This window comes from Silene latifolia, chromosome 11, assembly GCF_048544455.1.
Source record: "Silene latifolia isolate original U9 population chromosome 11, ASM4854445v1, whole genome shotgun sequence".
NCBI classification, from domain to species: Eukaryota; Viridiplantae; Streptophyta; class Magnoliopsida; order Caryophyllales; family Caryophyllaceae; genus Silene; species Silene latifolia.
Window position 1 is genome coordinate 23,031,253 of NC_133536.1, and position 26,205 is coordinate 23,057,457.

A 26,205-nucleotide genomic window follows, 5' to 3' on the forward strand; every position below is an offset into this window, starting at 1 on the left:
TTCACCTTTTGTCACGTAGTGGCCAAGTGGCCAAGTGGCTAGCAGGTGGAAAGACTGATCTACCCCTCGACCGAGGGACCTATGGCAGGCCGGCGGGCCCTGTTGACTCACCGCCGAGGGGTCTTGGATATGAGTTCGCGGATGTGTGCCCCGGCTGGCTGATTGCCCCGGCCGGGACCCATCTGACAGGCCGACAGGCCTCGTCGGTTAGGCTGTCCAAGCCGTTGACTTGCTGTGGATATCTTTGACCTTGCTCAATGTGTTGACTTGGTCAGTGGGTGCAAAATATGCCCCATCAATTTGCCCCCAGCGTAGTCTATGCCGTGGTATGGGCTCTGATGTATGCCGAGCGTATATTCTGCACAAGTGAAAAATTTCTACCCCGGCTCCTTCTACCTCGGCGTGACTCTGCTTAGGCCGTACCATATTCCCCCTCCACATGGTTGTGTAATGGACATCCGATGTGGAAAAGGCAATGACGTTGGCTGAGACCAGGGTGGAGAGTGCCGGTTGTTTCTGATTGCCCCCTGGCCGGTGCTTTCTGGCTTGGTTGATCATGTGGCCGGCGGAGAAGCGGATACTTAGGAATTTGTTGAGGAAGATGAACAGGCAGAGAGACATGGAGGGGCGTGTTGAAGACGCTTGGTCACTGTTGCATTGATTGACATTCAACTGTTGCAACGATTGACATTTCGTGGTTGCATGTTCGACACGTGTCTGTTTGTTGATTGGCTGACGTTTCATGGGTTGTGCCCTGATTGGTCCCTCTTCATGGGCTTTCCTCTATAAATAGGGTACTTAGTCCCTGAAATTGGCCACCAATTTCATTTTCTCAAAAATTTTCTTCTTTCTAGCCCTTGTGACGAAACCTCTTTCTAGCTTTCAGAATCATTACTCCTACGCGTGGCGATTTTCTTCAAGGTAAACAAATAAATTCTCTCTTTAACTCGTAAGTTTTGTTGTAACATGTCTTCTGCTGGTGCTTGGACCTAGTAAGCTGCGCGGGGGTTCCCGTCGCGTCTTGATGAGGAGGAGGTACTAAACGCCATCCCGATAAGGTTTGGGGGCCCTAGGTCTCCGTCTCCTGAAGTCGATCCAAAAGCTCCGGAGGGTGGGGATGATGATGTTGATGATGGCTGTGAGGAAGGGATTCCTTCGGTGAGGAGAGGCCGCATATTCGGACCACGGCGAGGCGTGCGCGATCGGTCCCGACCGTGCTGGACCAATAAATTCGCCGATTGTTCGGTGGAACTCTATTCGAGGGTCATTTCTACTTCGGTGAGGGGTACAAAATTGTTATCCCCGGAAGGGTCAGGGTCGGTCTGTTGCCCTCCTCCGGGGCATATCGGCGTATATATCGTGGCATCCGGAGTATGGCCTCCGGTTTCCTTTGAATAAATACGTCGCGGCCATCGTCAAAGCTATGAACGTTGCCGTGGCTCAGCTGCATCCGTTGGCCATTAGGACGATAGTTGGCTTCGTGTGGCTCTGTCTTTTCAAGGGGGAGGTACCTACAGTTAATTTATTCTGCCGGCTTCATCATCTTCGGGCATCGACACCGGTAAGGTGGGGTGGTACGAGCGTGCGAGATGGAGCCGGCGTCCTCTCCGTTGATAAGCTTTCTTCTTGCAAGGACTGGAAGGGGTGGTGGGTGTATGTCAAAGTCTTGGGATGACTATCCGTTGCCCCGGTCCTTCCAAAGACCAAGTCAACTTACGGTGCGAGAGTAAAAGGGAGCGTGAAAAATGGGTCTCCCGAGTAAGCACAAGATGGATGCCAGCGGGGTTGCTCTTAGTGCTTGACGAGGAGCGGGCGATCTGTTGTTTGATGCTTTGAGAAGGGATGGGTGCCCCGACTCAGTTATTCTTCAGGATGAGCTGCTTTGCCGCGTCGGCCTCATACCGGCCCTCAACCAGGGTGAGTAGGGTCGGTGTGAGGCCCATCTTTGCCTATTACGCTCCTGTTTTTAGCGCTTGGTTTTACTTCTTTTATGTAACTCTTGTCTGGTTTCTTGCAGACCGGTTTGGCCAGGATCTGTCTGAGGAGACCTTGAAGAGGTTGGGGCTTGATAAGGACGGGAACGTCGTTGAGCAGCACCCTCAGGCTGACACGCGTGATCGTAGATTGGCTCCCAACGAACTTATGGACAAGCGGTGAAAGCGCTGGATCGGCGGCGGCTCAAGCACGGGTTCTCGGGGTGTGTCAAGAGAACATCAAAGGCAAGGTCCAGTGTCTGCGACGTTGTCGATCCCAGCTCCCTCTTCAACCCCAACGGTCCAGAAGGAGCATGTGGAGGTCATCGATGTCCCCGAGGAGATGGTGACCGTTGCGAAGGGCCCTCCTTCTCCCAAGAAGAGAAAAGAGCCATTGCCGCCTGCCCGCTGCGGGGAAAATACGATTCACCCGGTCCTCCAACTAAGAGGGTCCAGACTGGTACGGACCTAACTCGTGGTTCGAGACTTAGTCGGTTCATTATGCATTCCCGATGACGAGACTCTCGATGTGTCGATGAATGTTGACATGGATGCGCTATGTAAATTTTTTGTAGATCCGCCGTCGGCGGCGCCGCCGTTCTTGCGATCGGAAATTAGAGAAGCGACTGAGAAGGCGGGTGATAGGAATGTCACCGTTGACTCCGCACTCCGAGAAGGTTCCCCCGCCGAGCTTGTGGCGGAGGGTACAAAAATATCCAAGAGGGCGAAGTGGACTCAACGGCCGCTCCTACATTATGGAGCAAGAATGGCCATGGCCATGGCCCAGGCTGGGCCACTGATCCAACGGCTCAAGCTTGATCTCTCCGCTGCAAAGGGCGAAGCCGGGAAGGCTAAGCTTGACCTCCTGGCTGCTCGGAAGCGTGCGGAGGAAGTTGAGAAGCAGCTACTGGCCGAGAAGGCCAAAGTTGAGGCTGCTGATGCCACCTCTGCCCGGTTGCTGGAGGAGCGGGACAGGTATAAGGGTGGCTACGACGCCGTTGTTGCCAAAAGGGAAGAATGGAGGAGGATGTATGAGGCTCAGTCGGAGGCTCTCGCGGACACTAGGGCTGTTCTTGCCCAAAGGGAGAAGGACATTGAGGTGCTTCAAGATAAGATCCTCCCTGACCTGTGCGCTCAATTCCGGGATCAGGCCGAGGAAGCGACCAGGGAGGCAATCAAGAGGCTCATTCCTGAAGACTCCTTTCCGTGGGAGAAATTTGAACAGCTTCTGGACGAGATGGCAGATGCCGCGGAAAAGGCGGTTGCGGAAAAAGAGGAGGCGGCGGAAGGCGGATCGGATAGCCGAGGCCAAGGCGGCCTATGATGCAAAGGTGAAGGAGGCCAAGAGGAGGTGAAAGGTCAAGGCATGTGGAGATGGCAAGCTTTCCTCGGACAGGCCACCGAAGTTGACGCTAGCTGCTTTGCGATGGTGGGCGGCATCAGCGTAGGGAGACGGGCGGTCGTCACCGGACTCACCCGGCATCTCGGATAGCTTTAGGCGTTCGGGGCCAACCATCGAGCCTTTCCTCCCCGCCATCTTTTGGCGCTTCAAATATCATGTCTGTAATCTTTTGCTATTCTTTTCCTTGTTTATGTAAGACTTTGGTAGGTTGCGTTTTGGCTTATCCCTATGGGGACGGCCGTCGTCCCGCACTCTTCTTCGTTTGTAACCTTGTTGTCATTAATCAAAGTTTGCTTGTTTTGCCTCCGGCTTGGCCGAGGTCTTTTCTTGTCTTCTTGCGTTATTAATTGAGCGCTTTTTCATTTTTACCTTCAGCCTAGCCGAGGCAGCTAGAATGCGTATCTCAACTGCGTTTAACGTCTTTTTCTTTGAACATGTTAGCGCGTTGGCCGCTTCCTCTTTCACTCTCGGTCTGACCGAGGCGTCGGATTTGTGCTTCCCAACCGCCGTTGTGAACATGTTAGCGTATCGATCGTTGTGTCCCCTGCCAGGCCATCGGCGGACCGAGGTGACTAGGGGTTACGACGCGACAGCGTAAGCCGGCGTATCGATCGTTGTCCCCCCGCCAGGCCTTCGGCGGACCGAGGTGACTAGGGGTTACGACGCGACAGCGTAAGTTGGCGTATCGATCGTTGTGTCCCCTGCCAGGCCTTCGGCGGACCGAGGCGACTAGGGGTTACGACGCGACAGCGTAAGTTGGCGTATCGATCGTTGTGTCCCCTGCCAGGCCTTCGGCGGACCGAGGCGACTAGGGGTTACGACGCGACAGCGTAAGTTGGCGTATCGATCGTTGTGTCCCCTGCCAGGCCTTCGGCGGACCGAGGCGACTAGGGGTTACGACGCGACAGCGTAAGTTGGCGTATCGATCGTTGTGTCCCCTGCCAGGCCGTCGGCGGACCGAGGCGACTAGGGGTTACGACGCGACAAAGATTCTTGGGGTATTTGCCGGCTTGGGCGGGCGTCTACCTCGATATGACCGCGGGGGGGGGTAAACACTTTGATGGAAAGATTGGGTGATTCTTCGTTAGATGTAAACATGCGTTGGGGTGCCAACAATTGTTTTGGACACCTCCGCCGCTACACAAAGTATTTCCTGAGATTGTCAGTGTTCCAATGGCTCATTAGAGGCATACCCTCCATGTCGGTCAGCCGATATGTACCCGGCCTCATCTCTTCAACCACTTTGTAGGGACCCTCCCAGTTGGCCGTTAGTTTACCATGAACGTTTCCCTTGTTGGTGGCGGCCGACTTTCTTAGGACTAGATCCCCTACTTTCAAGTCCCTTTTGTGGACTCTTCGGTTGTAAGCTCTTCTCATTCGGTTTTGGTATACCGCCAAGTTGAGGCGTGCTGTATCTCGGCTTTCTTCAACTAGGTCTAGGGAGGTTCTTAAGCCTTCCTCATTTTCAACCGGGTTAAAGGTGGCCGTTAAATGTCGCACCGTTGCTTCAATTGGGGGATCGGACTTCGGACCCGTAGACTAAGTGGAACGGACTGTACCCCGTTGCTTCCTTCTCCGTGGTTCGCAGGGACCATAGGACGCCGGGTAGTTCATCGGCCCATCTTCCCTTTAGATCTTCAACTGTCTTCTTCAAACCATTGAGGATTGTTTTATTGGCTGCCTCCGCCTGCCCGTTGCTCTGTGGGTGACAGACGGAGGAGTATGCAAATTTGATACCGAGTTCTTCCACCACCTCATTATTGTGTGTCACTCCAAAACTCTCGGCCGTGGTCGAATACCATGACTTGGGGTAGCCCAAAACGAGTTATGACATTTTCCCAGATTACCTTTCTTACGGCTGCCGTCGTCTTTGCAGGTACTGCTACAGCTTCAACCCATTTGGTGAAGTAGTCAACGGCGACAATCAAGAACTTTCTTCCGCCGGATGCCGTTGGAAATGGCCCTAGTAGATCCATCCCCCACTGTGCGAAAGGAAGGGGATTAAGTACCGGTTGCAGGTCTCGGGAAGGCGCATGTATCACCGGAGCATGCATTTGACAGTTGTTGCATTTTTTGGTCTTGGCTCTGGAATCCGCAAGCATGGTGGGCCAGAAGTAGCCGGCTCGGAGAGCTTTGTGGGCTAGTGTTCTTGCCCCCATGTGATGGCCGCAGATGCCTTCGTGGATCTCTGTCGAAGATTAGCTCGCGTCGGCTGGACCGACGCATTTTAAGAGTGGCCTCGTCACGGACCTCCTGTACAATTCCCCTTCAAACACCAAGTACCTTGCTGCGATCCTCTTTATTTTCTGCGAGAGACTGCGGTTCTCCGGTAGTTCACTTGTCAATTTGTATTTAATTATCGGAGTCATCCACGTTGTCTCGGTCTCTATGTTACCCACCATGCCGACGGCCTCAGTAATGCTCTTGGCATTCCTGATGTCCACCAGCACGGTTCGGCTGACATTCTTGATGGTTGAGCTGGCGAGTTTTGAGAGAGCGTCGGCTCGGTTGTTCTCAGACCTGGGAATGCATTGTATCTGAAAAGATTTTAACTTTGAGGTGTCAGCTTTTACCCTTTCCAGGTATCTTACCATTCCGTCGTCTCGAGTCTCGTATTCTCCTCTGATTTGATTAGCCACCAAAAGTGAGTATGTTTTCAAAATGATGTGCTCCGCCCCTGCGGCCCTAGCTAGCTCGACTCCGGTTATCACCGCCTCGTATTCGGATTCGTTGTTTGAGGCCGAGAAGGTAAATTTCAAGGCGTACTCGAACTCGTCCCCGTTTGGGCTGATGATAAGTATGCCGGCTCCTGAGCTGTTCGTCGTGGAGGACCCGTCGGTGTATACCTCCCATACTCCGGGGTTTTGCTCTTCTTGGTACGTGCATTCGGCCAGAAATCGCCGGTCTGTCCTTTTATCGAGGGCCTCGGCTTGTGCGAATGCCGGCCGGATAGCTCTCTTGCCCATTTGATGAGCTGCTGGGATTGCTCAAATTTTTCCAATGCTTTCTCCAACGGCTGGTCGGTTAGGACCGTCACGGGATGTGCGTCGAAGTAGGGTTTCGATTTCCTTGCGGCGACGACGACAAAGAAAGGCCTTTTTCAATCGGCGGGTAATTTCTCTCGGCGGGCAACAATGTATGGTGACAAAGTAGATTGGGTGCTTGCTTGTCCTCTTCTCTCGACGATCACGACCGACCGTGGCCGAGGTAACTCGCTATGTACGAGATATAGTGTTTCCCCCGGATCGGCACAGACGGGGTTGGGAGAGTCGAAGATGAGCTTTCGGTTGTTTGAAAGCTGCGCTCTCTCCTCCCCCCAGTAGAAGTCTTTATTCCCCTTCAACACCTTGAAGAATGGGGTGCTCTTGTCGGATGACCGAGAGATGAAACGGGCTAGAGCCGCCATCCTCCCGTCGATCATGACCTCTTTTCGATTCCTCGGCTCCGACAGTCTAGGATCGCTTGGACTTTGTCCGGATTGGCGTCAATTCCCCGGGCGCCGACAAGTACGCCGAGGAACTTACCTGCTCGGACACCGAAGTTGCATTTCATTGGGTTGAGCTTCATCTTGTACTTCCTTAGTGAACAAAATGTCTCGTGCAAATCGGCTAAGTGCTCATTTGTCGGACTTGCTTTTTACAATAGCATCGTCGACGTAAGCCTCAATGTTTCGCCCTTTTTGATTTTGGAACACTTTGTCCACCAGTCTTGTGTAAGTTGCATCGGCGTTCTTTAAACCAAACGGCATCATTTTGTACATGTATGTGCCGTTAGCAGTGATGAATGCGCATTTGGGCATGTCTTCCTCGGCCATGAACACCGATGGTACCCGAGAAGGCGTCTAGCGAGCTCGGCATAGTGTAGCCTGCCGTCGCGTCGATTAAACTATCTATTCGAGGCAAGGGATAGCAATCTTTGGGGCATGCTTTATTAAGATTGGTAAAATCCACGCACATCCTCCATGCCCCCGATGATTTCCTCACCATTACAACATTAGCTAACCACTCAGGATAAGTACAAGGCATGATAAAGCCCGCCGCCAGTAATTTATCTACCTCGGCTTTGATGGTCTCATCCTTCTCGGCTGAGGAGTTCCTCATCCTTTGCTTGACAGGGCGAGCGGTGGGGAGTACGTTCAGCTTGTGAACAATTACCTCCCGGCTCACGCCTGGCATCTCGGCCGCTGAGTAGGCGAAGACGTCTTTGTTCTTTCTCAGCAGGTCTAGGAGTGCGGCTCTGAATTTTGGCTCCAGGTTAACACCGATAGTTACGGTGCGGCCTGGGTCAATCTCTACCTCTTCGGTCTCCGCTCCTTCAACCATGCCGACGGTGGCATCCATGTGCTCGCCCTCCTGTTGCAAGGATGGGCTCTTCCCCTTCTCTGACTTTTTCGCCACTTTGAAGGATTGCCTGTTGCACCCTCGGGCGGACACTTGGACATTGACCGCTTCGTCCTTTTCGTTCTTTGAAACGAGCTTATGCGCTTCCCCCCGGTCCGAGACATACATCAATGTCAGAGCCCGGATGGACATTACCGCATCGGCCTCGCTCGGGGTGACTCGGCCTATCGAACGTTGTAGGCGGACGAGCCGTCAATGACCACGAACTCAGACATAACGTTTTTGGCCGCACTTCCCTCGCCGAATCTCACCGACAGCTGATTGACCCAAGGGTACCAGTAGCTCCGAAAAGTCGTACAACGGGTTGGTGCGGGGCTCAAGTCTTCAACTTTCGGACCGAGGTTGAGAAAGCATTCGCCGTACATAACGTATGTGTAGGCGCTGTCAATCGTGCACCTCTTCACCAGGTGGTTGGCTATGTCCAAGTGGACTACGAGTGGGTCGTTGTGAGGGGCGATGACTCCCTCGTAATCCTTCTTCCCAATAGTTATATCGGGGATGTTGGAAGGGGAGTCGCCGTGTTGGGCACAAAGTTGATGGCCCGATACGGCTCGTTCGGTGCCGTTTGTGCCCATGAGCGGACCCACCGCTCTCGTTGCCTCCGATGACGACATGGATTACTCCTATCCGTTCAAGACGGATTTCTTATCCGAATCGTCGGCATCGCTTTTGGCCTTTGGCAACATATTTGCCGAGGCTCCCTTTCCGGATCGCTTCTTCAATGGCATTCTTCGGATGCCGACGCGATTGTCGATAAGGTGACCGGTGTGGCCGTGGTACTCGCGATCGGCTCGTGTCACCGTCACTCCTCGGCCGGGAGGCCTCTCCCACTTCGACCCTCGCTCTTGCTCAGGGCGAAAACCTCGGCGGCAGACACGGCCAGGGGGGGTGTGATCATTGTACCGCCTCTGGCGGTTCGTTCCCGAACTCCACCCGGCGTCCGCCGAGTTCTGCTTCTTGGTGGACCTGTCAGACCGTGACCTATTATCGTCACGGCGTCTTTCATCCGGGTTGTCCTCTCGGCGGCTTTTTCTTTCTGAGTGCTCGGCCTCGCTGGGGTCTGCCCAGGTTTTGTGGTAGTCCTCCACCTTAATGGCTTGATCGGCCATTTTCCTGGCGGAGTCTAATCTTTGGCCGCCGCACTTGATGAGCTCATTCTTTAGGTCTCCCCTCGGGAGGCCTTTCATCAGCGCGAAGGCTGCTAGTTCGCTGTTCAGCTCACGAATCTGCTGAACCTTGGCGTCGAACCTCTTCACATAACTTCGGAGAGATTCGCCTCCTTCCTGTCTGATAGTCAGGAGGTCCGAGGTCTCCACGACCCTCCTCTTGTTGCAGGAATACTGGGCTAGGAACGTGTCCTTTAGGTCGGCGTAACAGTATACCGACCCGTCGGGTATCCCCTTGTACCAACTTTGTGCCATCCCATGCAGTGTCGTTGGGAAGACTCGGCACCAAACCTCATCGGGTTGCTCCCATACTGACATGTGAGACTCGTAAGCCTCGACGTGGTCGGTTGGGTCGCCTTCTCCTCTGTATGCTATAGGTGGCAACTTCAGCTTAGCCGGCACCGGGGTATCTAGGACGTAGGCGCTGAGGGGCTGTCTGACCATGTGTCGAATGCCACGCGACGACCGGCTCCTCGCATCCCTAGTCCGGCTCCTCTCCCCGTGGCGGGAAGGGCTTCTTCTCCGACTCTGGTGAGTCGGGCTTCTTCTCCGACTCTGGTGAGTCGGACTTCTTCCACTCCTCTGGGAGGTGCCTCGTCGGCGCTGCGGCGACGCCATCCTCCCGTGAGTGCGGGAAGGACTAAGGTCTACCACAAGCGCTCTGGGCTCCCCCGGCGTCTTGACAGGGCCGGCTTCTTCCAGTGTTCCATTCAAGTCTCTTGGGGTCACATTTTGGGCCCTGGTCTCCTGGACAGGTTCCGCCGCTCTTGTCGGTGTGACAGTGTGAGCCGGCGTACTAGCGATTATGTCCAGGAGTAGTTTCAGCTTTGCTGCATCAACCACATGTCCCAGGACGGTGACTTGGTCGGTGGGCAGCGGCATATCTTGTTCCTTTGGCGTCCCGTTCGTCGTATCAGTGATACGGCCGGTGGGGGACTGCCCGATTTCTGAGTTGTGGAATGTGTCGTCTTGGTAGAATTTGTTTTCCACCAACACCTTCTCTGGTTGTTTCGACATCTTCTTAGCTTTTTGGGTGGGTTTTTGTTTTGTTCGGGAATGAATATGACTAGCTTCTAGTATCTTTCCCCACAGACGGCGCCAATTGTTCCGGGTGTAATTCCAGAGCAGTTATATGTTACCGCCCGTGCTCGTAGAATGACGTCTTTAGTTGAATCCTCCTTGCGGTCTCCTGAAACGATGAACAAACTGAGGGCTCGGCTTTGGACCGAGCGAACTCACTCCGACGCTCAAGTCAGTAACTTAGAGAGGTAAGTGGTTGTTACTTGGCAAAGTACGTATTGTAGAGAGATAAAGAAGATATTACCAGATGAATAGTGATTCTTAGGTTAAATTGTGGATCTTTTCCTCAATGGTAGTTGAGGAGTATTTATAGACTTTCACCTTTTGTCACGTAGTGGCCAAGTGGCCAAGTGGCTAGCAGGTGGAAAGACTGATCTACCCCTCGGCCGAGGGACCTATGGCAGGCCGGCGGGCCCTGTTGACTCACCGCCGAGGGGTCTTGGATATGAGTTCGCGGATGTGTGCCCCGGCTGGCTGATTGCCCCGGCCGGGACCCATCTGACAGGCCGACAGGCCTCGTCGGTTAGGCTGTCCAAGCCGTTGACTTGCTGTGGATATCTTTGACCTTGCTCAATGTGTTGACTTGGTCAGTGGGTGCAGAATATGCCCCATCAATATAGTTAATTAAATTTTCATTTAAAAGAGAGAGATATTCGTACCAATAAAACAAGAAAGGGAATATTATTCTTTAATTGTTATTTTATTAACATGCCATCAAACTTAACGTCCATTTAACAGCCTTTACATTAGGGGGTATCATATGCAAAAAAGTAGAACCTTAAGGGTACCATAGGCAGATTCTTAAAAGTAGGGTAACATGGAAAATCTGACAAAATTAAGGGGTACCACGGGACATTTCCGTATCTCAATTATGATAAAAAAAATGAAGAAAAACAACGTACAAATATTAATGGAGAGTACTTGATCATATTACTAAATTTAAATATAACTATTACTTCCTCCATTCAACTTCACTCTACCACTTTCTATTTTGTAAACTATTCACAAATTAACATTCAATTCTAATTTTCTTTAAATAAATAAGTGAAAATATATTCATGTGGGATTTTGTTTGATTCATCTTTACGAGTACATTAAAAATATCTAACTTTTATAATTTTTGCAAATACGTAGCTAAAGATATTTAGCGCGTAAAACACGCGTTGGCAAACGTGAAAAAACAAAGTGGTAGAGTGGAGTTGAATGGAGGAAGTATATATAATGAGTAGCAATTGTCCGTATTCGGTATTCGGGATCTGGTTGGATGTCGAACTAAGTGCAAAAAAGATGATCTAATTCTGAGTATGTTATTTGTCTCATATTGAAAAACAATGGAGGTTTGATGAATATATACTACGTATAAATAGTAGAATTGTCTCACATCAGAAACATAATCCAAGTTCGGTGAATATATTACTTATAAATAGTAGAATTGTCCACATCGAAAGATTAGTATAAGGTGGGGGTGATTATATGATTATAAATAAGAGTTAACCCACGAATATATTAATCTTTTATTTTTTTTGAAAGAGATATTTTAATAATATGTAAACAAATCATTAGACATAGAATGTAAACATTAAACTCTTATATTTTTTTTCCATTATAAATAAGTTAATTACCCCGTTGCAACGCACGGGCATTCAAACTAGTACTGAAATATATGAGGAATGACATTTACAAATTATTACTCAGTGTTATCTTTCATTTATGTTACTCCCTATAGATTTTGATCGCGTAGTTTAATCACACCAACTTTTTCAAATGTACTGTCTGATAGAAGTAGTAAATATTCTGTGTGTAAAATAACTTCTACACTACTTATTAAGATGTTTGGGTCAGAAAGACGTTAAGGTGGTTTGTAATTGATCATTTTACAGTATTTTATCGTAAAACGATTTTACAATAGATTTACTCTATTAATAACTTCATTCAATGAAATGGAGGAATCAATAATATTTTGCCAATAAATCATCAATATAAGGGCCGTCTGGGAGAATTTTGGGGCCCTGTACAAATTTTCAAAATAGGGCCCTAAATTTAATATATCAACACCTTATTAAAAGTCTCTAAGACCTTCTACTATTCACAAAGTGAATAGTATGATTTTTTTTTTTTTTTTTCCAGGGGAATGTATGTAGGTGTTGTTTGGGCTTATTGTTTAGCAAGTTATATTTTCGATTGGCATTTTTCCTATTAAAAGTTGGGCCTTAGTTCCTCAACTTAGTCTTAGCCATTTGTTTCCTTTTTCTTATTTCATCATCACATGTTCATTACACAAACAAAACAAGTACCAAATTTCGCAACTGACATTTTCTCAGTATTATAGCATCACCAAATTTCGCAACTCACATTTTCTCAGTATTAGAGCATCTGCATCCGCATCCGCATTAGTTAATTCTCACCAATTTTCACTCCATTTTCCTTCTCTCTCATACTTTATTATACCTCGCACTATCCATATCTACATTCTACTATTTCACACTTATATTAATTTGACTTCATTATCATTATTTGCAATTATATAAATTTTTGGGTTTTATAATTTGTTATTTTTACCGTTATTATTGGAAAGTCGAGTTTCCATTTTTTTACGGTTTTTTGAATATAAATTAATGATATTCTTAGATATCTTTTTTTTTAATCTCATTTTTTCTTTTTACAAAGTCATATACTTTTTTTAATTTAAACACATTGATATTAGACTCATTTGATAAAGGATGAAAAAAATGGGGAAGGGGAGTAGGACAAATTGTAGAAGGAGAAGGGAAGTCAGAGAATACAAATGGGGAAAGGGGAAAGGGATGAAGGTCGACGAAGAGAACAAAGGGAAGTAATAGGAGGCAAGGAGAGGGAAATGAAAGAATGTGAACGATAAGAGGATGGGAGGGGGAGGAGTAGTACGAGGAAAAATTGGAGTAATAATATGCGAGCAAATGGAGGAGGAGGAAAAATGGAAGGTATAAGGGAGGATGAAGGGGAAATGGATGAAGGTTGAGAAAGAGAGTAAGGGTAAAGAAGAGGAGGTAGAGAGGGGAAAATGAAAGGATGCGGACGATAAGAGAAAAGGGAAAGAGGGAGGAAGGGGGAGGAGAAAGTGAAAGATATGGAGGACGAGAAGTACTTGGAAAAATGGGAGAAGTAATATGAGAGCAAGTAGAGGAGAAGGGGAAATAAAGAATACATAAGAGGAGGATAGGAAAACATAGAAGGTATAAAGAAAGAGAAAGGGAAAAGGAAAGGAGGACTACGAGGTTGACGAAGAAAAGGTGGTTTAGGATGCGACGACGTTAAAGAGAAAATAGGGAGATAAAAGAGGATGACGAAGTAGAGGGGTGAGGAGGGTTGAGAAAGGGAGAAGGAAGAAGAGGAGTAAGGAGGGCTAAGGGGAGAAGAACGATTAGTATTAAGAGAAAGGGGAGGAGGAGGTGTGATGTTTACGTTACTTCGTAAAGTATAATATAATACTAATGTCTTATGTATTCCATGTAATTATGTTTTTTAACAGTTAACCATCTAAGCAAAAAGTGTAGTTATATTCGGATATTCATGCTCAACAAAGTTAAATACAAATTATTTACGAATTGTTGTAATTTTGTTTGCAATCGATTCAACCAACAAAATAATATAACAACAAGAGTTTCATTGTGATCGACACTTCAACGTATACGCATAAACCGAACCATATCATATATTTATGCTCCCAACAAAGTTAGATACGAAATATTTACAAATGTGATCTTGTTTGCAATCGATTCAAATTTCCAAAGAATCATAACGACAAGAATTTCGTTGTGATCGCCAATCAAAATGTAGAAAACCAAACCAAATCAAGATTCGCTACTATGCATTTGAAACGTAAACGATTAAAATAACTTGAGGGACGGCGCGCAACTAGTTAAGGAAAAAATTGCAAAGATGGAAATTTTCATAAACACAAAAAATTGTTCTCCACAAGTTCACAATTATAAAAATGGCAGACATTACAAAAAAATGTTCTTGACTTCTTTGAAACAAAATCATCGATTATTTCATCGTAACAAAATGTGTCCAAAAGACCAAAACTTTAGTCTCAATAGTTCATAGCTAATCCAATTATTATCAAAACCATCAAAGGTAGAGATATCGCATACTAAAAAAAACAAAGAATAAACGAAAATTCAAAATAATTATGGAAAATTGTGATAAGGCTGATGATTAAGAGAATTTGCAATTGAATACCAAATAGGCAAATACCGCTATTTTTTATAGGTAATTATTGAAAATTGCTCTCTAATTTGGAGGAGATTTGATTTAGGGAAAAAATGGTGGTTTGTTTAATTTAAGAAATTTGACTTTTTTTTGGAAAGATTGATTGAGGATAGAGAAAAATTGGGAAATCATTAAAGTAGATGGAAGGCTTGTTTTGATAGTGAAGCAGTTGAACTCTCTTGAATTGGGCTTTTTTTCTTTTTGTTTCTTATCTGTACTTTGCAGAGTTTTGGACAGATATTGGGCCCCAAAATTTTGGGGGCCCTGTTGAACCTGCTTATGGACGGCCTTGAATATATATTTGAGCCAGTCAAAATCATTTTTTTTTTTTGCCGCATATATTCATAAGTTAATTGCAACCAGTACACACATATGATAATATGAATACAATATACTCCGTAATTTGCAACCAATTTGTTCTACTCCGTCCATATATTGGTCCAACATTATACGATGCGTACTTACCATAATACACGACTACATCGTTAAGTTATGGTACCAGACTACTAATTTGTAAATTATAAATTAAGTCACGAGGGTTGGTACTCAATACCTGGCTTCAAGTTCCGTCAACGACGAATTCACCTTCGTGACTCGTTCTAAACCCAAAATAAATAAATTGTAAATTATTAATCCCACTTGTTTTATCTAAACCTTGGCAATATTTCCATGATCTTCTAAATGATTGTGATAGTTGAATTAACTTTTATTTTAAGAATGCAAATGTTGCCAATTGCAGTATGATGACGAGATTACGTAGTAATGGATGAAGACAGACAATTTAAGGCTTAAATAATGTGTCTACTAAATAAATGATTAAAAGAGGGCACCACGACCACCTCAAAAAAAAAAAAAAAAAGAGGGCACCACGACAATCATCATCTTTTTGATAGGGTGTTTTAAATTAAGAATTAATCCCATGGGTATAAACTCATCTTTCAAGGATTATTCCCACTTTTATAAAAATTAATTAAAAAAATTAACTCGTGTTATTGCATGGGCGGAATGACAATGGTTAAAGTATGAAAGAGAAAATCATATACATATATGCCGTATCACAAAATCTCATTTGTGACGGCACGTATCCGTCACTTTGGAGTGACGGATACCATTTTCCCTCACAAATGGCCCAAATAGAGGAGAGAGGGAAGCACATGAGGGTGCCCCCACCTTGTCCCCCTATCCGTTTTATGAGTGGTATTATCCGTCACTTACTCCGACCCGTTTTCAGCAAGACTAATTGTATACGTTTATAAATTCATATTCATAAGGTGAAGAAATAGCTCAATTTTATGATAAACATCGAATACAAGTATTTTAAATTAAGCTCTGTTTGGCACGACAGTTCAGGTAGCTTATTTGACCAAAATAGCTTATTTGACCAAAATTTCAGCTACATTTTTTTGCAAGTGTTTGGCAAGTAGCTTATTTGGTCAAATAAGGTACCTGAAATGAAATGCTACCTTACCTCAGGTAGCATTTCAGAAATCAGGTATCTGAAATGACTTATTTCCCATTTTGTACCTCTTTATTCTATAATATTAAATAATTTTCATACCCTTTTACGTCATTTTACCAAAATCAGCTACCTTTTTAGCTAGTTTGCCAAACACATTTTTATATAATCAGTTACCTTATCAGCTCCTAATTTTCAGCTACCTTATCAGTTACCTTTTCAGGTTTCAACTACCTTTTCAGGTAGTTTTATAAATCAACGAATTACTCTACCCATTAAGCCATTATCAGTCGATATTTAAATAAAACTTAGGTGCTGTTTGACCTTGCTTGTGTAAAACTGCTTTTCCTTTTTAAAATGAGTTTATTGCCGAGCTACTTTTTGGAAAAGTTTTGATTGTTTGGCCATACTTTTGTAAAAGCGGTTTCTTATAAAATTTATATGTTTGACCTAACTACTTTCATACTTTTTTTATTCTTTTTTTTTTTTCGTTAACCATGTTATTTGTAGATTCATCATTTTAATAAAAATTAACGTTTAAAAAATTTATGTAATCACTCGACAATTATACTAAAACTATATAATTACTCTTCCAATTTTTAATTTTACACACCATTGTCAAATCAAAATTATGTCAACAAATATTGTGAGAGGAGGGAAGCAAATCAAAATAAGTGGAGTAACAACATATATAAAGAAGTAATTGTTTCTTCACAAAATCTCATTGAAGACGGGCGATATCCGTCACAAGCTTGTGACGGATACCGTTTCCTCTCATAAAATGCCCATTGAGAGGTGAGTGAGAAGCACATGGGAGGTGCCCCACCTTATCCCCTCTTCCTTTTTGTGAGAGGTCACAAGCTTGTGACGGGATTAGTCCGTCACAAGCAAGACTAGCTGTTCTTTCTTGGAGTATAAAAAAAGGGCAAGTAATGAATTATTTGCACAAGTAGAAGTAAAAGTAGCAAATACTTACTTCTACTTTTAGGGGTTAACTATCAACTTTTAACTTTTTATAAGTAGTTTTAAAACTCCTTAAATTAAAGTATTTACCTAACTACTACTTTTTCACTTACAAAAATACTTTTAAAGCTTGATCAAAGAGCGGCTTAAATTTATAAAATTGACTTACTCTAGTCTTTAAGGGCACCATGCATACCACACATGAGCACATGGACTGATGGACACATTCATTTCCATTAATAGGAGCAAGCAGCCTCAATGCCTCATCCTTCATTTATTCACTTTTTTTCTCAATCATTTAGAATTTGTGACTTGTGACACTAAATGCAAGCACATGTTATTATTTATTATCTCAAATTTAGCATTAGTTGCAAATACTAATACTAGTGCTGCATTTTAAAGAATTGTTTCTCCCTTCATTTTTTATTTATATAAGACTTTTTTTTTCTTCGAGTTGAGTTATAAATTTCAAATTCTAAAAAAAATTAATTTTTTTCCAAAATTAGAAAATTGTACGATAAAAGATGAGTATATATTTTCACCCGTTTGAGAATTAGCAGAATTGGGGTTTAAATAGCAGGTAAGCATAGTAGAATAAGGTCAATACTCCATATTTTAGTAGCAAGTTTGACTACGTACTCAAAATTAACACTTAGAGTTTGGTAAATGATAGATAACAATGAATTTATTTTTTTATAACTAAAACATGAGATGGTGAATTTGTTATTAAAATATGCTATTCTTTGAAGCATATCGGAAAATAGTAAATTGTCTTTAAAATATCACCGAAATCTACCATTTACCAACGTCAAACTAGCATATATGAATTTTTTGGATAATGAGTGTTTATTAGCAAATTAATTAGGTAATTAGCGTTCGTTTGAAACTATTTTGGTTCATAGTGTTCACGTCATCATTTGTATTTTTTTTATGATTTTATATGAAACCGCTAAGATAGTTAGCGACTTTACTATTTTCATAACATTCCATAAAGCTAGTAGATTAAAATTTCAAAAAAAAAAAGTGCAATAACGCTGAGTTCTTCAGCGGCTTTGTCCAACATTGTCCAACAACATTGTAGTAGTAGGTACACTACAAAATGGTAATGATCATGGTAAGCCGCTAGGATTCCTAGCGGTTATGCCTTTCATATAAAAAAAAAAAACTAAGTGAAGCCGCTAGGTTTCTTGGCGGTTTCATATAAAAATTGGAATAAAATAAAAGTGATGACGTGGACACTAGCTAAGAACCAAAATAGTTTCAAACGAACGCTAATTGCCTAATTAATTTGCTAATAAACACTCATTATCCAAAAAATTCCAGCATATTATTGATCATAAAGTTACTCGTTATCCCTAAATATGCCACAAGCATCGAATCTATATATATTATAAAAAGGCTAGACAAAGCACCAAACTTCATCATTTCGCTTTTAATAGCATTTTAACAAGCCATGTCATCATCATTATTATTTAAAAAAGAAAAAAAGAAAAAGTTGAATAAATGTGAAGCATTAAATACAAAATTAGAGTACAACATCAAATTATATATATTTTATAAACTAATTAAACATTAAAGTAAATGGTAATTTAAAATATTGGGGATTTAATGTTTGTATAAATTATATGACAAATAAAAATTACACTATGCTACTCAAATTTTTTACATCGTTTGAAAATATTATCTCCTCTTTTGATATGTACCGATGTAGCCCATCAACTTCATTGAATTAGACACGTAGAGAGAGCTTAAAATTAATGTTTTATATATTTTATTTCATGTAACATCTTCAAATATTATATAGCATAGCAAAATTAATATATCATACTGCAAACGCATAATATAAAGCACCCTATATAAAATATTTTAAAATGACGTTATCAAAAAATACATATAAAAAATCAAGTGTTACCATAAGTGAAAACAAACAAACGCAACAAAAGGTTACGTAAAAACCCGTATTATAGTGAGAAAATAAAACAAAATGAAAAAAATTCATTTCAAAAAAAAAAAACAAAATGAAAAAAATAGAGAGAATCAAACAAATCTAACATTACATAGAGATTTAAAAATAATAAAAAACACTCCACTCCACCACCAACCTATCATCAACCCCCTCCAAGCCCACCACCAACATGACTTGCCCGTCTTGGCGACTTGCTCAACACAAAACCCCTCTCACCCACTGCTCACCACTATTCGCGCCCTTCCGAGCGAAACTCTTTTATGTCTGGCTATAACAAAACCGCTACCAACCATATCAAACCCTAAATAAAACGGAAAAATATTGAAAGGGGAAAAGAGAAACATTATTGACTTTAATGAATAATTTCTAATAAAATAGATCAAATATATGTTCTAAAATCAAATTAAGATCCATAATTGAAAAAAATTAGTTAATAGGTTTAAATTGACCCGAACTACAACACCTGTATGTGAACTAAAACCCGAGCCGATCCAAACGTGGTGTAAGCTTTGTTGACCAGTAATTGGCCCAATCTGAAAACACCTAACTCAAAAATAACGCGACAAAACATAACTCTAATTGAGATAAAATAACTTGAAATGACAAATATGAAAACACACTTAATATTACTTACGTTAAAATAAAGAATCAATTATCAAAATTAATCTATAAATATTTAGTAATTTTAAAGGATCAATTGATGAAAAAACCCTTTAATGTTGCACTTTTTAAAACTTAACACCTTATGAAAAGTTTTTTAAAACTTAATACCTTAATTTGCACTTCATTCACATTTTGGTACCTTAAGTGGATTTAGACCAAAAAAGAAATGTTAAATACTCACTACTACAAATACAGGCAACCACAACGGCCCTTTAACAACGCTTATTCACGAAAATCATCAAAACACGTTGTAGAATTGATTCCGCGAATTTTACCAAACTTAATTACAACGGTTCTGTGTTGTTAACCGTTGTTATTTGTTTTAACAACGGGTCATACTTGAAAAACTGTTGTTAATGAAAAAACTAATAACAACGGTTAAATTTTAACCGTTGTTAATGGTTTGGCGCCAAATTAGTGAAAAGTAATCACAACGGTTATATTAGAACCCGTTTTTAATACTTTTTAACAACGGTTGTAGACTCAATAACCGTTGTTATTAATGTTATGAAAATCTTAAGAACAACAGATTGCTTTATTCTGCTATACGCTACAAAACACAAACACAAGCTAATCTCGCTACTATATCATCCTCCATTCCTCCCTGATCGTCTCTCTGTCTTCATCTCCGTCACTGTTGTCACCGTCTTCTCTCCCTCATCGTGTTTATCAATCAGGTATATATATGTTTCTTAGCAACGCTTATAGATATAGGATTTTTTGGGTTATTATCTAATTTGTTGATAATTTAGCTTAATTGCTTTCCTGAATTTCGTTTATTTGTTTGCCTATTATTGTATTTTCTGAATTAGTTGCCTATTATTACGAATGTAGAATAATGACTCGTATTTGGATGATTGATGCAAATATGAGTGACCGCACCTACAAGGATGGTTTAGCTGAATTTTATGAATTCGTTTCAAACAATTTGAAAGGTTCTTCTAGTATTGCATGTCCTTGTGAAAGATGTGGTAATATTAGCTATATGGCTTTTCCGGACGTTAAAATACACCTAGAAAAGTGGAGATTTAGTCGATCCTATACACGTTGGATTTTTCATGGGGAATCATTAGAGGAAGAGAATAACTCTGAAGAAGATGCTGTTGACACGAAAGGCTAACTGATGATCCTGAGTTTGCCGAGTTTTTTGAGTTGGAAGAGTTGGAAGTAGAGAAGTTGAATGTTGGGTCTATAGATAATGAAGAGAATGATGATGAGTCCATTGCTTTTGAAGATGTAGGTGATGACACTAGTAATTGGGATGACCTTAACAATATGTATGAGAAGTTGTGTGAGTCTGAAGCACCTTTGTATCCTGGTTGTAAGTTCACAAAAATGTCGGCTGTGGTGAAGTTGTATAATATCAAGGGGGCAAATGGGGTGAGTGACACGTGTTTCACTAGTTTTTTAGCCTTGATAAAGGAGTTGCTTCCTGATGGTAATGTTCTACCTGTTAAGACATATGAGGCGAAAAAACTAATAAGAGGAGTGGGTATGAAATATGAAAAAATACATGCATGTCCAAATGATTGCATATTGTATCGGAAATTATATCAAAACTTAACCAATTGCCCTAAATGTTTGGAGTGGCGTTATAAGGATAAGGAAGGGATCCCGGCTAAGGTGTTGTGGTATTTTCCATTGATACCAAGAGTCATAAGGATTTATGCGAATCCCGATGATGCAAAAATGTTAACTTGACATGAAACAGGAAGAATAAATGATGGAAAGCTAAGACACCCGGCAGATGGTAAGCAATGGAAATCGTTCGACGCTAAGTATCCCGAGTTCGGCAATGAACCTAGAAACTTACGTCTAGCGCTGTCCACTGATGGAATGAACCCACACGGAAACATGAGTAGCCAACATAGTACTTGGCCAGTAGTGTTGGCTATTTATAACTTACCTCCATATGTGTGCATGAAAAGAAAGTATTTGATGTTGTCGTTGTTAATTTCCGGCCCTAAACAACCTGAAAATGATATAGATGTATATTTGGAACCTCTTCTAGATGATTTGCGATTGTTGTGGGATAGTGGGATAGAAGTATTTGATGCATATAAGAACGAAACTTTCAATTTGAGATCGATGTTATTGTGTACAATAACTGACTATCCGGCTTATGGCGACCTTTCTGGGCACACAGTTCACTACTACAGATACAGGCTATAACAACGGTCAAAAACCGTTGTTATATAAAAAAGCGGACGTTGTTAAAGCGTCCGTTGTAAAAGGTTTTAACAACGGTTGGTTTTCTTAAGGAAACCGTTGTTAAAAATATTAACAACGGTTTTAAGTATAAAAACCCGTTGTGGAAAGTGTGACTCAATTTTGGGGGAAAAGTTATAACAACGGGTTTTAATATACAAAATCGTTGTTATAACTAAAGACAACGGGTTGTTTGTAAATAACCGTTGTTGTTTGTTCTTAAAAAATAAAATAAAAATTAAATATTACTAGATGCATGCATAATTACGGCCCGTTAGAATTCCGATGCATGCATTATTACTGACATCACTGTGCATATGAACGGACAATATGGAATGAGAAGGGTTAGTAATAATATTTGAAGCAGCATTGAGAGATATGATGATGATTATGGCACAACTTCCTAACATATATATTAATTAAAAAACAACTCAACCCACACATTGCTTAGTATAAATACATTGCATTATCTCAACTAACATTTCCATTATCTCAATATATACATCTCAAAACCCTAACTGCTAAAACAAACTCCAAATAAATAACTCTACTTAATTTTTCAAAACAAACTCCAAACTCCAACAAAATGAATGATTTCATCCTTAAGACTCTTACTATGATCGAGAACAACAACAGCTTCATCCGCCGGTTCCTCCATATTGAGGAAAGTTTCAGGAGCTACCTTGCGGATGCTCGATCCGTACTGAAGCACGCCAAAGAAGATGGCTTGACGGAGCAAAGAAGAGTTTGCGGCTATATGACGATATAGCAACTGCTGAACGGAACCTCCAAATAGCCAAGGAGGAGAGGACGGATACGATAGAGGAGAATAAGATCCTCTATGAAAATATATGACGATATATATATTAATTATGTTTATCTTGCTTCTTCATCTTGCTTCTTCATTGTTTTACTAACTAATTATGCGAACAATACTTAAACAAATAACATAATGGTCGATAAAAACACATACATGCAAAAGAAATAAATAGAAAAAGAAAATAATGACGATGAAACTAACAGTGACGGCGAGATTTACCTGATAAATACAGAACGTAAGAGACGATGAAATCAACAGTGACGGCGAGAAGATAAAGCGACGATGAGAAAGAGAGAAAGAGAGAAAGAGAAAGTGTGTGTTTTGTGTTTGTGTTTGTCTGCTGTGTTTGTGTTTGTGTATTAAGGGTTGTGTTTTGTGGCTGCAGCAGACTTGTGTTTGTGTGGTTTATAGTATGGAAGGTATTGACAACGGTTATTAAACAACAACCGTTGTGAAATATGTTTTAACAACGGTTGTAAAAAACACCCGTTGTCAAATAAGTTTTAACAACGGGTTACAAAAGTAACCGTTGTGATTACTTTTCACTAACTTTGCGCCAAATTATTAACAACGGTTGTGCATGTGTGACCCGTTGTTAAAACTAATAACAACGGTTTATATAACCATACCCGTTGTAATTAATTTTAGTAAAATTCGCGCAATACATTCTACAACGTCTATTGTGATTTTCGTGAATAATCGTTGTTAAAGGGGCGTTGTAGTTGCCTGGATTTGTAGTAGTGGTTCATGGGAAAGAGGCTTGTCCATTGTGTGGGGAGGATATCGAGTCTGAATACTTGAAGTCTTCTCGTAAGTATGTGTATATGGAAAATAGGAGGTTCTTGTATCATGACCATTGTTATCGCAAGATGCAGAAAGCATTCAATGGAAGACAAGAACTTCGTCAACCTCCTAGAATTTTGAGTGGGCATGAAGTTTATCAGAAAGTAAAGCATATTGAGATAGATTATGGGAAGAAGAGCGGCTCTAAATTGTCTACTCGTGGGTATAAGAAAAGATCCATATTTTTTGATAAACTTCCATATTGGCACGACACGGAGGTCGGACATTGTCTCGATTTCATGCACATTGAGAAAAATGTCTGTGATAATATTATCAATACCCTTCCGAATGTTCCCGGTAAAACAAAGGATAACGCCGCAGCTAGGGAAGATATGAAAATGATGGGTATTAGGCTAGAGTTGGCACCACGAAGAGAGGTAATCGTACATTTTTACCGCCAGACTTTATACCCTTTCCCGGAATGAGAAAAAGAGTTCTGTGCATGCTTGAATGGAATTAAAGTGCCACATGGTTATTCGTCGAACATCAAAAGCCTAGTGTCGATGCAAGACCTAAAACTCACCGGGTTAAAGTCACATGATTGTCACACTTTGATGCAACAATTACTACATGTGGCTATTCGTTCCATTTTACCTGAAAAGGTAAGATATGCTATAACTAGATTCTGTCTCTTCTTCCAGTCCATATGCGAGAAAGTCATCGATCCCGATGACGCGATTCATTGCGGGACCTCGTTGTAACCTCTCTTTGTCGGTTGGAAATGTATTTTCCACCCTCTTTCTTCACTATCATGATTCATCCGACCATTCACTTGGTTAGGGAGATTTTGTACCTTGGGCCCGTGTACTTGAGATACCATCCTTTCGAAAGATTGATGAAAGTTTACAAGGACTATACATCTAATCGGTATCGTCCGGAAGGTTGTATTGCTGAACGCGCTATTTTAGACGAAGCTCTTTCATATTGTTACGCTCATCTCTCCCCTGAGGAGTTGATTGACGTTCCTAAGAATCGTCATAGTGACTGGATGACCGGAAAAGGTATTAGGGGCCGGGTTGAAAAAATTGTGACACGTGAAATGTTGTATTTAGCACACACGTATGTGCTAAACAACGAAGATGAGGTGCAACCTTATATTCAACAACACAAAGATGAGCTCAAATACGATCACCCAAACAAGACCGAGAAGTGGATTGCGAACGAGCATACGAAGACGTTTGCAGAGTGGTTTGGGAATATTGTCTTAGAGTGTACTGATCAAACTGGTGATGACATCTCTCCTAGGTTACTACGTCTTGGTTTAGGTCCAAATGCCAGGGTCACCTTTTACAATAGTTTTGCCATTAATGGATATACTTTTTACACCCGCGAGCAAGATGAGTTGAGCACAATGCAAAATAGTGGTGTGAGTTCTGAATTTGAGGCAATGCACTTTGCTACTTCAAAAGATAAAAAGCCTATTTGGGGAAAATGCCTTTATTATGGTGTTATTCAAGAAATATTGGTACTAGATTACATTGATTTCACAATGCTTTTGTTTCGATGTAACTGGGTTGATAACAACATCCATTGTGTCCGAAAGGATAAGATGGGATTTACGTTGGTCAATCTGGGTAAGGTTGGCAATAATAAGGATGATCCTTTCATAATGGCATCCCAAGCTAAACAAGTGTTCTATGTCACCGATCCTATGGATAAGAAGTGGTCTGTTGTACTGTCTATAAGGAGTAGAAGGAGTAGTCCATCCGATAATGGTGATGATGATCAGGATGTCGTTTTTGAGGGAATGGATCAGTCTACCACTGTATCTTATTTCGATGATGTTGACATTGATCATGAGGACACTGAAAGCATCTATATGCGTGATGACCATGGTGAACGTATTTGGGTTAACGAAGAAACTATGACATCCAAGAAACGTCCCCGATCCTCAGATAGTTCATCAGGACACAGTGATATGGACGACCAACATTTTGAGTCATTTTCAGACCAATAATTTAATGGTTTAATTTATTGGTAAATCAATAATGGTCATTATATTCTTAAATAAAAATTCCCAAATTTGCATGGCATGGTAAATCCTGTAGCTTAGATATGCAGTATGCATGCATGCTGGTGTTGTCTTATTTTGTTGATCTTATTATTAGATGTGGATGCTGGTGTTGAAATTGCTGAATAATGTTGCAGTATATGGTGCTTCTGCTGTTACAGTATGTATTGTTACAGGTTTGGACTGTAATGGAATTACAGTAATTTTTTTAAAAAAAAGGTTCAACAATAACAACGGTTATATTTAAATTACCCGTTGTTAATACTTTCAACAACGGGTGTAGTACCTCTACCCGTTGTCAATGATTTTTTTGACATATTTCATTTTGGCGCAAATTTGGTGAAAATATATTACAACGGGTATATTTTAACCGTTGTAATAAAGTTTTGACAACGGTTGACTTTTATTGACCCGTTGTTATTAACATATAACAACGGTTCTTCTTTGAGCACCCGTTGTCAATAGTTTGTCTTAATAAAAAACTAATTTACAAACCCATACAACATACCATACACAAACACACACAACATTAGTTCAACCGTTGGTATCCTCGCTTAATTCTTCTCTCTTCCTCGCTTTCTACATTCTCGTTGCGCCGTCCGCCCAATTTCCGACGCCTTGATTCCGTTGCCTTCCTTATCATCCTGCTCGTTCTCTTTATCATCATCATCATCGGGTATGTTCACTTTAATTTTGTGTTTCGTCATTAGGGTTTTAAGACGATCATCTTTTTTCTTTTTCATGCATCTGTTTGTTTTTCGTCTTCTTTGTTATCTTTATCATCCCGCATCATCTACTTCACTCCTCTTATTAGGGTTTAGGATTTTAGAAGCTCAATCTGTTGTTTTAAATTTTCATTCCTATTAGGGTTTAGGGTTTTAGTTAATACTCTGCATGTATGTTGTTAAGTTGTTCATTTCCTATATCATTCATATTTGGGTTTTAGGATTATCATGGGTGAAAAACGTAAAAGAAGTCAAAAGAATAATAAGCCTGGTGATAA